The 14,306-nt window shown below is 48.4% G+C and overlaps 2 long non-coding RNA genes across 2 annotated transcripts in view; both read right to left on the reverse strand.

Annotated features, from left to right (window-relative positions):
- LOC116543885 overlaps positions 1-14,306 on the reverse strand; it is a 373,403-nt gene that overhangs the window by 116,347 nt on the left and 242,750 nt on the right. The window lies entirely within an intron of this gene.
- On the reverse strand, positions 763-10,544 carry LOC116543893. The gene is made up of 3 exons (XR_004265749.1): positions 10,504-10,544; positions 4,633-4,637; positions 763-1,037 (listed from the first exon to the last, which is right to left on the reverse strand). It is a non-coding gene; the product is annotated as an uncharacterized LOC116543893 (long non-coding RNA).

A 14,306-nucleotide genomic window follows, 5' to 3' on the forward strand; every position in this document is an offset into this window, starting at 1 on the left:
TCCAACAGTGACGGACTTAGGAGTCCAACTCTGTCTCCCCCAGGGCCCAAGTCATGACCCCAGCATGGGCAGCATTAATAGATAAATCTACCTCCACCCCGCTTCCTTTTTTTTTTTTTTGAGATGGGGAATTTCACTCTTGATGCCCAGGCCGGAGTGCAATGGCACAATTTCGTCTCACTGCAACTTCTGCCTCCTGAGTTCAAGCGATTCTCTTCCCTCAGCCTCCCAAGTAGCTGGGATTACAGGCATGTGCCACCATGCCCAGCTAATTTTGTATTTTAAGTAGGGATGGGGTTTCATCACGGTGGTCAGGCTGGTCTCAAACTCCTGACCTTGTGATCTGCCCACCTCAGCCTCCCAAAGTGTTGGGTTTACAGGCATGACACTGCCCCCAGCTGAAATCTTTTCTTTCTTAGGCCTGGCAGGCTTATTCAGAATATAAATTCTTAACTGTGCCCTCCTAGCCTGCCCCCTCTATGAAGCAGCCAAAGGCTCTCTAAATGAGCTCCTACATTCTAAATTCAACATAATGCTTAGCCTCCATAAACTTAAAACCACCCTCATAACCACTCCTGCTCTATCTTTGCCTGGCATCTCACAGCCCTTCACTCTACATGGCCAAAAACCATGGAATAGCCCTTGGTGTCCTTGGATAACAAAAAGAAGGTCCTCCTTGCTTTGCCTCCATAGCTTACCTATCTAAACAACTAGATAACACCACCGAAAGGTGGCCGACCTGCATTAAAGCCCTAGCAGCAGTTGTGCTATAGCTGGCTTAGAGTTAGAACCTAAGCAACGCCATTTTATACAAGACAAAGCTGTTTTTCCAAAAATAAGTTGTAACGGCTGCCCCATTCTCCTCGCAATAACTACTGACCTTGGCTTCTGTAAATAAAAACTGCTAGCTTGCTCTGAAAAATGCCCACTATGTAAAGCTGCTTGCCTTTTCTCATCAGTAACAGCCAGAATTACTGGCCTTTGCTTATCAGTAATTGCCAGAATAAGCTTCTGTAAAGTTGCTTGCCCTGCATCCCCTCACCCTCTTCCAGGATGTGGTTTTTCAGCTTAAAAGCCTAGCTCCCTCCTGAGCTCGGGGCCACGGGTTGGAGAGACGTGAGTCCTCTGTTGCCGCTGGCAATAAAGACCCTGCAATTTGGCATACTTTGTCTTGGTGTTAATTTTTATACTTGATCTAATCTTCATTTGGAGGCCCCAGCGAGATCTTGTCTTTTTGTTTAACACCAGACAAAAGCCATCTCAGAGTCTTGCCCAGGCAGCTGCTCCCAACCTTGGGGGCATCTAGGGGAGGCGCCCCCTGAGCTGTCCCAGGGCCCCAGAGTGCCACTGTGGAGGATAAGCGACCACCCAGCCAACATTCACCCAAAATTCCTCAGGGTCCTGAAAACCTCCAGAGGTAAGTCTGTTCTGTAGTCTGTTCTATAATCTGGTCTGTAAGCTGGGTACTAGTTCAAGGGGGCCTGAGTCAGGGGACTGGACGCAGTCATTGCAACTCTGACCAGGCAGGCCTCACCAAGTCATCGCTTGAGGCTTCTGGTGGCTGGCACAGTGGGTATCAGCCTTCTAGTGGCTGGTGCAGTGGGTATCAGCCTTCTGGTGGCTGGTGCAGTGGGTATCAGCCTTCTGGTAGCTGGTATAGTGGGTATCAGCATTCGATTGTTTTCCATAAACTCTGCGTGAGTGAAAGAGCGAATGTGTGTATATGTAGTCCCATGGCTGAAAAGCTATGAGGCTTGTGTGGGCCTTCACCCACGATTCCACGGGAACATCATAAGGCATAATGGTGATTCACCTCAGAGCTGTCCTACTCGGACCTCCATCCTGAGGTGACCAGGCCCAGGGATTATACGGGTACACCTTAGCCAAGACGCCCCTGAAACATTCCTCTGGGAATGTGGCCCAGCAGGCATCAGACTGGTCTCCCATCTGGGAGGCACCTAACCCTTGTCTGTCACTCTTGTATGTGGTCTTGTCTCGTCTGTGAATTTGTCAGTTTTATTAGACTCCTGCTAGCAGACATACACTGGTTCAGGCCATCTTCCCTCGAGGTAGGGGATATCTTACAGTGGTTCATGAACCACTGGATGCAGGGAACTTTTATTGATTACACCCCAGCAGAAATTACTCTCTTCTCCTTCTTCCTCATCTTCTTCTTCTATCACTGAGGCCTCACTCCCTCTTCCTTTGCCATGTGGCAGATAGTCTTAACCCTGGTTGTCTTTATTCTCTTCGTTGTTATGGTCATCTTGGCCTGTAATTTCTGCCAGCCACCGCCACCAGGAAAAGAGTACTTTTGCCCGTGCTGGGCTTGATTCCATGTCAGGAAGGCAGTTGTGCCCTCGACACCTTGGAGGTAGTTTCTTTGGAGTTGTGGGGAACAAAGCCCTAGATCAGAGTTTATGAGTGCTCTTTTCCAGCCTGGAATGGAAAAAAGATAACTGCTTATTCTGCCAGGAAAGTGTCCAGTGTTGTTATGGGTGGTGCCTGACGGTGCATCATAAAGAGGCATATTGGCACCATCCTGGTTGTTGGAAGGTCGGCTGCCACCGCCCAATAGAGACTGACTGGCACCACTTCTGTGCACTCTACCGGGTGTGGTGGGTCCAAAACACACATCCAGTGGACCTCTTGGTCCACCTGTTTTGTCACTTCCTGACCTTTCCAAAGCAACTGGCCATTAAAATTTATAAAAAGGAGGATTATGCACGAGCAGCGCTAAACCTCCATAGTGCTTATTCTCGCCAGTTGCAGTTTGCGGGGAGAAAGACTGCCACCATACCCTGGCCCTTACCCCCTGTTCCTTTGACTAGAACTAGAGACTGACCCACCAATTCAATTGTCTGGTCCTTGCAGGACCTGGCTGCAGAAGCCCTGCTAAAACCTGCTTTAAAGAGGGCCAAATTTGAATTTGAGGCTTTCCAAAATTGGCTATACTACAGAAAGAGAAAGACACGAGTAGCAAGCAAGGGACCCAAAAGAAGACCGTGAAAATGCACTCATCACTGTCCCGACCATGCACCCCCCTCCGATGCATGACAACAAATTTTAGAACAGGGTTCTTTGGCCAGTATGGTGCTAAGCTAACCCCACAGAGGCTTCAGACCCTCTGTGAGTTAGAGTGGCCAACCTTAGGGGTAGGCTGGCCAGATACGGGGACATACGACCCCAAGATAACTCAGGCTGTCTGGAACATCGTGACAGGGTCCCCAGGCCACCCCAATCAATTTCCATACATTGATCAATGGCTGAAACTGATCCAGCACCCTCCTCCTTGGCTTGAAAAATGCATAAAGTGGGCTGGACTTCAGGTTATGCTAGCAGGCCCAAGGAAGAGCCCCTCGGCACCTGCTATTCTTCCAGCCCCTTCTGAGGACTAAGAGTTGCCTCCACCATATTCTCGGCCCTTGGGGATGGGGTCCTGACACCCCTCTCCAGACAGTACTAATGATCAGCCCTTATCTCCTCTCCACACTCGAAGTGGGGCCCCACACCCACCAAAGCTGCTGCCCCTCCAGGAGGCATCTCCCACAGATGGCAGCAGCCGGGGTTGCCCCATCTTTGTTCATGTCCCTTTCTCCTCTAGTGATTTGTATAACTGGAAGGCTCAACACCCTCCATTTTCTGAAAAGCCCCAGGCAGTCACAGGACTCCTGGAGTCAGTTTTACAAACCCACCGTCCAACCTGGGACGATTGTCACCAGCTACTCCTGGTGTTGTTCACCACAAAGGAGAGAAGTAGGATTAGACAAGAAGCCCATAAAGCAATAATTGGGACGGGGGGAGGATCAGTAGAAGACCGCCAGGAACAAATTAATGAAATTTTCCCTTCCACCAGACCCCAGTGGGACCCAAACACCTCAGCGGGCCTGCAGGCTTTGAACAATTTTCACTGGTACTTGTTAGAGGGGCAGCCCGAAAACCTACCAACCTCTCCAAGGTAGGGATCATGACCCAAGGTCTACAGGAGTCCCCAGCCGCTTTCCTTGAGCGCCTACAGGATGCCTACCGCACCTACACTCCTATTGACCCTGAGGCCCTGGAAAATCAGCGGGCCATTAATCTGGCTTTCGTTTCCCAGTCTGCCCCAGACATAAAAAGAAAATTGCAAAAATTAGAGGGGTTCCAGGGAATGAATTTAACTCAGTTATTAGAGATTGCCCAAAAAGTCTTTAACAACAGAGACACCTTAGAGGCCAAGCAAGATAAGAGAGTCACTAAGGCAGTGATAGCTGCACTCCAGAAGACCCAAGTTATCTCACGGGGACCAGGAATCCAGCAGAGGGGCCCAGGGAGACAAAAGCCCAAGTTAGGGCACAACCAATGTGCATTCTGCTGACAAGAGGGACACTGGAAAAACGAATGTCCAGAGAGGAGGAGGCAAGGGATGACACAGGGGAGACAGCCAAGGGCCATTCTCAGCTTAGAAACCCAGGACTGACAGAGCCCGGGCTCATATCAACTAAGACCCCAGGAGCCCAGGGTCATTTTAAAAGTTGGGGGTACACCTGTCAGTTTTTTGGTCGACACAGGAGCGGCCCACTCAGTCCTTACGCGGCCTCTGGGACCACTATCCAGCAGAAAAACAATTATTCAGGGGGCCACAGGAAGAACCACAACTAGCCCCTGGACCACCAATCGATTCGTGGATCTGGGAAACGGCACTGTCACCCACTCATTCTTAGTCATTCCTGAGTGTCCGTGCCCACTCCTAGGATAGGACTTACTCCACAAACTGCAAGCAAATATTTCTTTCAGCAAGGGTCAGGCTTGCCTCTCAATTCCTCCTCCCTTAGCCACAGAGTCACCTCAACAGATCCTCATCTCCTGTGTTCTGTCAGACGAGTATCTCTTGCAGGAAGCCCTTTCCATAGAGGCAGATCAACCACCCACACCAGACCTCCTCCGCCAGTTCTAAAAGAAAGTACTGGGAGTATGGACTGAAACAAGTCCCCCAGGTTTGGCAAGTCACCGCACCCCAGTCGTGGTCCAACTATTGGCAATGGCAACTCCAGTCCAGGTGAAACAATACCCTATGAGCCAGGAAGCCAGACGAAGAATTGCTCCACACATCACCAGGCTCTTAAAGGGAGGAATCCTCACTACCTATAAGTCTCCCTGGAATACTCCCCTGCTCCCCGTGCTAAAACCAGGCACACAGGACTATTGGCCTGTGCAGGACTTAAGGGAGGTAGATGGGTGGAAACTGTTCATCCCACAGTCCTGAACCCGTATACCCTTCTGAGTCTATTGCCCCCAGACCACCTCCACTATACTGTCCTGGACCTGAAAGATGCATTCTTCTGTATAGCGTGGCCCCGGTCAGCCAGCCCATATTTGCTTTTGAATGGACTGACCCTGATACAGGGGTCTCTGGGCAACTCACTTGGACGAGACTGCCGCAGGGTTTTAAAAATTCCCCCACTCTGTTTGATGAGGCGCTGAGCCAAGATCTCATGGCCTTTCGAGCCAAACACCCAGGGTGTACTCTCCTCCAATATGTGGATGACTTACTCTTGGCCACAAAAACCCAGAAGGACTGTGAGGAGACCACCTTGTCCCTACTAAGGACCCTACAGACTTTGGGCTACCGGGTCTCAGCCAAGAAGGTCCAGCTATGCCAGTCGAGAGTCACTTATCTGGGCTATATCATAGAAAAGGGAAACCGAGCGCTGGCACCCAACTGAGTCCACGCTGTACAGCAGATACCCACCCCTACCACTAAACACCAAGTTTGGGAATTCCTTGGAGCAGTAGGGTACTGTAGGCTATGGATTTTGGGATTTGCTGAAATAGCAAAACCCCTGTACGCTTGTACCGGAGGGGACCAGCCTTTAACTTGGACGGCAACAGAACAGCAGCCTTTTGACAGGCTAAAAGAAGCCTTGACTACGGCCCTGGCCTTGGCCTTGCCCGACATCTCTAAGCCCTTCCAGCTATTCGTACATGAAAGACAGGGGGTCGCTAAGGGGGTACTTACTCAGACTCTGGGACCCTGGTCCCGGCCAGTCACCTACCTCTCCAAAAGACTTGATCCTGCAGCCTCCGGATGGCCGGCTTGCCTAAGAGCGGTGGCGGCCACAGCCCTATTAGTCAAAGAGGCAGACAAGCTGACTTTGGGGCAGGAGTTAAACTTAGTGGCACCCCACACGGTGGAGTCACTACTCCGTGGAGCTCTGGGAAAATGGATGTCTAATGCCCGCATAGTCCAATACCAGGCCATACTTTTGGACCAGCCCCGCATAAAGTTTTCAAAAACCACAGTTTTAAACCCCGCCACATTGCTACCTGACAGCGAGCCAGAGGAACCCATACATGACTACCAACAGACAATAGATGTCCTCCACGCTGCATGACCGGACCTCACCGACGTCCGCCTGCGGAACCCAGAAGAGGTACTGTATACAGATGGCAGCAGTTTCATGGTCGACGGAGTCAGGTATGCTGGGGTAGCTGTGGTCACCCTAGAGTGGGTTATCTGGGCCCAGGCTCTTCCACACGGAACCTCAGCCCAAAAGGCAGAATTCATAGCTCTGATAAAGGCCTTGAACTGGGCGGAGGAAAAACTGTCAACATCTATACAGACAGCCAATATGCCTTTGCTACGGCCCATGTACATGGAGCCATTTATAAAGAAAGAGGGTTGCTTACCTCAGAGGGAAAAATCATCAAAAAACAAAGAGGAAATCCTAGCTCTACTAGAAGCTATATGGAAGCCTAAGGCAGTGGCATTAATACACTGCAAAGGACATCAGAAGGGAAATTCACCAGAAGCAAGGGGAAATGGGGCAGCTGACCTACAAGCCAGACAGGCAGCCTTGGGGCCAGTAAAACCTCTGTCTCTTCTTGTGACTCTGCCGGCCCCAACCCTGCCCCCTACCCCTACGTACTCACCTGATAAAGAAAACTCTGCTAAAGAACAGGGGGCACGACAAGATTCCACAGGATAGTGGACTCTACCGGCACAAGGATTGTGTTCCCCAAGGCTCTAGAACGGGCTCTAGTTAAGGACACACACCAGGCCACTCAGGGCAAACAAAACTCACTGAGCTGCTGAGGGCCAGATACTACATTCCACACTTGCATGAGATTGTTAGGGAAACTACTACTCGTTGTGATGTATGTGCCAGGGTAAATCCAGGAGGCAGTAGGTCTAGTCAGGCAGGGATAAGACTTAGGGGTACTAGCCCAGGGAAACATTGGGAGGTGGATTTTACTGAAATAAAGCCCCCAGCATGTGGCTATAAATACCTCCTTGTGTTTGTAGGCACTTTTTCTGGATGGTTCGAGGCTTTTCCTACTAGGTCAGAAACCGCACTGGTAGTAACAAAAAGATCGTTACAGGACCTGGTTCCTCGGTTCGGCTTGCCCCCGACACTGGGATCAAATAATGGCCCTGCATTTACAGCACAGGTTTCTCAGGGCCTGGCCAAGGCCCTGAGCATATCCTGGAAACTACACTGTGCCTATCACCCCCAGAGTTCAGGGCAAGTTGAAAGGATGAACCAGACCGTAAAGGAGACTCTAACAAAATTCATTTTAGAGACCAGTGAAAACTGGGTCAACCTGCTTCCTTTTGTTCTCCTCCGTACCTGATGTACTCCCTATAAGAAAGGCCTCACTCCTTTTGAGATTATGTTTGGAAGGCCCCCTCCCTTATTCCCCAAACTTGCGGACACCATACATGCTGAAGTCCATAAACATACACTCCTTAAGTCCTTGCAGGCACTCCAGTCTGTCCAGTTCCAGGTGCACACGCTTATCAAGGAAGCTCAACCTACCCCAGTGGACCTCACTGACCAGTCGATACACCCCTTCCAGTCCAGGGACAAAGTCCTGGTAAAGCGATTCACTGCCTCTGGCCTAACTCCTCGCTGGAAAGGACCCTACACAATCAAGGTGGGTGGACTAACTGCCTGGATTCACCACTCACATGTCAAGACTGCCCCCATGGATGCACAATGGGAAGTGGCCTCATCTTCAACAGACCCTCTAAAGCTAAAACTTTCGCGCTCTTCGCGGTTATCATCCTTGTCCCCCTGATTCCTGTAGTAGCCCCTCAAAAAGGGCCCCCCTTAATGCCCATCTATTACCGATGGGTCCTCACTGAGGGCTCGACAGGACAATATGTTCCGTGATTGGAGGCGGGACCACCCTTGCCAATCTAACCCTGGAGCATGTCCCCAGACAGCCTATAACTTTCTCTTTGGACCTCTGCGCCCTCCTAGGGGAAAGCCTAAGTGTAAACAATATAGACAAAACCAAGAGGGGAGGAAGGGCAGGGGTAAAGGGAATAGGATGTGGTATAAAGGAGGCTGAAGAACAGTGCCAGACCATGGGACTATATTTATGCCCTGGATCCACACCAGATAAGAGATGGAATTGTGATGACTTACACGAGTATTTCTGCCCTTATTGGGGTTGTGAGTCCATCTCCACTATATCAGGATATACTACAAACAGGGACTCTTTCATTTCCTTCACCCGGGACTCTTCCCCAAACCCCTGCTACACTGGTTCTTGTAACCCACTCAAAATAACAGTCCTATATCCAGATGGGAGGTGGGCAACAGGACGAACCTGGGGCCTCAGAGTATACATGAGTGGATGGGACAAGGGAAACATCTTTACCCTCCAGCGTATAACATTGCCCAGACCCGACCACCCAGTAGGACCAGTAGCCGAGGTCCTAAGACCTCCAAAGACCTTCCCCACGATTCAAATGGCCCCTACCCCTAGCTCTACTACCCCTACCCCCAGGCTAACCCCCATTCCTACCCCTGCTCCCGTCCAAACCCCCAGTCCTAAGCCATTTACAGAAACCAATCCAGACACTGAAGGCCTAAACCTTCTAAAATTATTGTCCTCCACACACACCTGCTTCACCAGACAAACCCAGACCTAGGCAAAGATTGCTGGTTATGCTTAAATCTTCTGCCACCTTTTTATGTAGGCCTAGCAGCACAACCTGACGTAGCCCCCTCAAGTACCTCATGTACTGAAAGACAGTTCCACATAACCCTAGGGGATTTAGAGGAAAAGGCAGATGTTTCCATTCCCCTAACTATAATCTCACTAGCTCCCCCTACCGAGGTTATTGTAAAAACACCCTCATTTTGAGTTATAATCAGACAGATTTTTACCACACTGCACTTGACTCTGCTTGGTTCGCCTGCACTTTTGGCCTCACCAGCTGCATTTCCACCTACCTGTTCAGCAACTCCTCCAGACCCATTCTTTGTACCCCCATGTATATACTGCCCCGGGTAAATGTTTATAGTGGACCCCAAGGTAAAACTCTCATAGCGTCCGATACCAACACACGTTGGAAACGGGCCCCCATAATTATACCCCTATTAGTGGGACTTGGTATAGCAGGGTCCACAGCTATGGGAATATCTGCCCTCGTCACTGGAGACCAAAATTTTAAAACCCTATCACACCAAATAGATGCAGATATTACTCATCTGGAAAACTCCATTTCCTGATTAACGGACCAGGTGGACTCTTTGGCTGAAATGGTATTACAAAATAGGAGAGGATAAGACCTGTTGTTCTTAAAGGAAGGAGGGCTGTGCGCCGCACTCGGTGAACAGTGTTGCTTTTACGCAAACAAATCCAGGCTCATTCAGGACGGCCTTGCGATGGTTAGGCAAAACTTAGAAACAAGAAAACACTGTTCAGAGAGGCCTCAGAAAATTGGTACCAAAAACCATTCTCTTGGTCCCCCTGGCTAACATCCTTACTCACCGGATTAGCAGGACCCTTGGTCCTAATGGTCCTAGGGTTAATATTTGGACCATGCCTTTTAAACATACTCCTCAGATTTATCAGGGAAAGAATAGACTCAGTAAAGTTAATGGTTCTAAGATCCAACTATGGGCCCTTGTGCCAAGAAGAGGAAATCAATTAAAGATTTAACACATGTTAAAAGAACAGGGGGGAATGTGCTATAGCTGGCCTAGAGTTAGAGCCTGAGCGACGCCATTTTATACAAGACAAAGCTGCTTTTCCAAAAATAAGTTTTAACGGCTGCCCCATTCTCCTCGCAATAACTGCTGACCTTGGCTTCTATAAATAAAAACAGCTAGCTTGCTCTGAAAAATGCCCACTATGTAAAGCTGCTTGCCTTTTCTTATCAGTAACAGCCAGAATTGCTGGCCTTTGCTTATCAGTAATTGCCAGAATACAGCTAGTGCTCGATTTATGACCACGGTCAGGACTGCGGACCGGTCGTAACATGATTTGGTTGTAAGTTGAGTAGGCTATATGTACAGTTGAAATGGTGCATGTGGAGATGGCAGTGCTGTCGGAAGCTGGTCCGCACTGTCGCACACCCAGCTGGGCAACGTTTGTGCTGCCAGACGCGGAGCATTCGTGGCTAGTGATTGTGGTCGTAAAGTCGAATGGTCATGAGTTGCATAGGTGGTAAGTCGATCAATACCTGTAAGCTTCTGTAAAGTTGCTTGCCCTGCATCCCTTCACCCTCTTGGCCCTCAAACCAGGATGTGGTTTTTCAGCTTAAAAGCCTAGCTCCCCCCTAAGCTCGGGGCCACGGGTTGGAGAGACGTGAGTCCTCCGTGGCCGCCGGCAATAAAGACCCTGCAATTTGGCATACTTTTGTCTTGGTGTTAATTTTTATACTCGATCTAATACTTCAGTCCTACTATCACCCCCTCTCCAAAGATCTGTCAGACAGCTTACAAGACATAGCAAAATCCATCCTTGCCCTACAGTCCCAAATAGACTCTGGCAGCAGTCACATTCCAAAACCGTCGAGATTTGGACCTCCTCACTACTGAAAAAGGTGGACTCTGCACCTCTTTAGGAGAAGAGTGCTGCTTCCACACTAACCGGTCTGGGCTAGTACAAGCTGCTGCCTGACAGTTAAATGAAAAACGCCTAAAATCAGACAGCGACTCTCAGACTCCTAGACTAACCTTTGGAGTTGGGCACCCTGCCTGCTGCCTCTCCTAAGCCCTGCCATAACTCTATCCTCCTCCTAGAATTTGGCCTCTGCCTGTTACATCTCTTTACCCAGTTTTTACAGGACTGTATTAGAGCTTTTACACATGGGACAATGTAAGATACGATGCTGCTCCAAGAATATCGACAGTTTCAGGAACAACAGTTTCTACAATCTAGCCTCTCCCCCGCAAACATCGTCCTTATCCAGCATGAAGCAGCCAGATGACAACAGCACCCCTCTTCTATAACCTATTAAAAGCCTAGAATGTTAGGGACAAGCTGCCCCAGAAAACCCCCTCAGCGCAGCTGATCCCCACCCTGATTGCTCTGCAGCTGCATTCCTAAACTCTTTATCTAGGTGCCACAGCAAGGCTACCAGGCACGATGTGTTGAACAAAGCCTGGTTATAGCCATCTGAGCAGCCCAGGGGAGGTCATGAGAAACACATACCTGTAAATTGCTGGGATTTTTTTTAACTGCCCACCGCCACAAAAGTCACAGGATGAGGTATTGTAAGTCTATCACAAGCTGATAAACAGTCTTTGTGCTTGTTACAAGCTCATAGATTCTCTCTCTCCAGAGACTCCCTAAGAGCCCTCTCACCCCAATTAGTCCCCTCATTTTGTAAGCTCTGGACTGCTTCCTCTGACTGTTGTAGAGCAGCCCAGCAGGTCAATAAACTTGCTTGCCTGACTTTCGGTCTACTCATCCTTTCAGCTGACCTTACACCACCTTGAACAGATTTGTTCACTTATTTCAACTTTGTTTTTTTATTAACTATAATTTGAATTTTGCCAGTAAAGCTTAAAACGTAAGAATATATTTACAAAGGAAATGAAAAAGGTTAATTTTGTTTTTTTTAAAAAGATGATTAAATATCTGATCCTTTTTTTTTTTTTTTTTTTTTTTTTTAAAGGTGGAGTCTAGCTCTGTCACCTCCTGCTGGAGTGCAGTGGCGCAATCTCAGCTCACTGTAACCTCCCCCTCCCAGGTTTCGGCAGTTCTCGCCTCAGCCTCCTGAATAGCTGGGATTACAGGTGCCCATCACCACACCTGGCTAATTTTTATATTTTTAGTAGAGACAGGGTTTCACTGTGTTGACCAGGCTGATCTCAAACTCCTGACCTTGTGATCCACCCACGTGTGCCTCCCAAAGTGCTGGGATTACAAGCGTGAGCCACACCTGGCCTAGTCATATATTTTAATTGGTAGAAATTTTTATTTACTTCTTTCTCCAACAGAGTTAGTGTAGTTAAGTTTCTCTGGTCTGTTGTTTTTTTGGGGTGATTTCAAACAGAATCTCAGGGCATACCTTTGAGAATGCTACCAGGGAAAGTAATAGGACATATATTTTCATTTTCTTTTTTTTTTTTTTTTTTTTTGAGACGGAGTTTCGCTCTTGTTACCCAGGCTGGAGTGCAATGGCGCAATCTCGGCTCACCGCAACCTCCGCCTCCTGGGTTCAGGCAATTCTCCTGCCTCAGCCTCCTGAGTAGCTGGGATTACAGGCACGCGCCACCATGCCCAGCTGATTTTTTGTAGTTTTAGTAGAGACGGGGTTTCACCATGTTGACCAGGATGGTCTCGATCTCTTGACCTCGTGATCCACCCGCCTCGGCCTCCCAAAGTGCTGGGATTACAGGCGTGAGCCACCGCGCCCGGCTTCTTTTTCTTTTTTTTTTTTTTTAAGAAGTCTTACTCTGTCACCCAGGCTGGAAGGCAGTGTCATGTTCTCAGCTCACTGCAACCTCTGCCTCCCGGGTTCAAGCAATTCTCTGCCTCAGCCTCCCGAGTAGCTTGGATTGCAGGTGCCTGCCACCATGTCTGGCTAATTTTTTTTATTTTTATTTTTGTTTTTAGAAAAGGCAGGGTTTCACCAACTTTCCAGGCTGGATTTGAACTCCTGAAATTGTGATCTGCCTGCCTCAGCCCCCCAAAGTGCTGGGATTAGGTGTGAGCCACCGCGCCTGGCCAGGACACATATTTTCTATTATGGCTATAGAAAATGAGTAAATTTCCATGGGACATTAAGTAAATTAATTGGTGATTTACATAGATACATCAAAACATCAGTTTCTCTTTTTTGCAAGGTGGAGAATTTGTCATATTTTGAATCTTTTCAGTATCTTGTCACCTGAATGTCTTGTGTTTAATGGTAAATTTTATAAAATGGTACTTGGCACCTTCTAGAAGTATTTACATGTCATTAATGTTTATTAAATAATTTTTATGGAAATAATTGACATATATGTATTGTCTGAAAGGAATATACACTGATTTTTTTTGTTTAGATATATAATTGAAATGCCTTACAGTTTAATTTCCTTTACGAACACTAAGTTTGAGTGATTTTGCTACATTCCTCAAGCACTGTTTTTTCATATAAAACCAAGTGAACAGTCCTGATCGGCGAATGGACATCCAAGCCCAGTGACTCTAAGCTAAGGCCAATCTTGAGTCCACAAAATGATATCGTTGAACACCAAGTTGGTTGGTTATTCCTGGTGAGCTTCCCCTGCAGGTGTTCCAAACTGCTCACACCAGTCATGGAAGGATTCTTTTCTTTTTCTTTTTCTTTTTTTTTTTTTGAGACGGAGGTTCGCTCTTGTTGCCCAGGCTGGAGTGCAATGGCGCTATCTTGGCTCACTGCAACCTGTGCCTCATGGGTTCAAGCAATTCTCTTGCCTCAGCCTCCGAAGTAGCAGGGATTACAGTTGGAATTTTTTTTCCCAGCTAAATTTGTTTTGTTTTGTTTGTTTGTTTAGTAGAGATGGGGTTTTTCCATGTTGGTCAGGCTTGTCTCAAACTTTCAACCTCAGGTGAATCCTGCCCACCTCAGTCTCGCAAGGTGTTGGGATTACAGGTGGAAGGTTTCTTTATACTGAGAGATGCTACAGAGCTTAATTAGCTGGGATAATAGGCATAAGCCACCAAATCCAGCCATCTTTTTGTATTTATAGTTGAAATGGGGTTTCACCACATTGACCAGGCTGGTTTTGAACTCCAGTCTTATGTGATCCATCCGCCTCAGCCTACCAAAGTGCCAGGATTACAGGCATGAGCTGCCACATCTGGCCCCATTTTGCCTTTAAAAATACACTTGTGGCCGGGCACGGTGGCTCAAGCCTGTAATCCCAGCACTTTGGGAGGCCTAGGCGGGTGGATCACGAGGTCAAGAGATCGAGACCATCTTGGTCAACACGGTGAAACCCCGTCTCTACTAAAAATACAAAAATTTAGCTGGGCATGGTGGCACGTGCCTGTATTCCCAGCTACTCAGGAGGCTGAGGCAGGAGAATTGCCTGAACCCAGGAGGCGGA

The sequence above is a fragment of the Sapajus apella genome, unplaced genomic scaffold, assembly GCF_009761245.1.
Source record: "Sapajus apella isolate SASKATOON/1434 unplaced genomic scaffold, GSC_monkey_1.0 scaffold199, whole genome shotgun sequence".
NCBI classification, from domain to species: domain Eukaryota; kingdom Metazoa; phylum Chordata; class Mammalia; order Primates; family Cebidae; genus Sapajus; species Sapajus apella.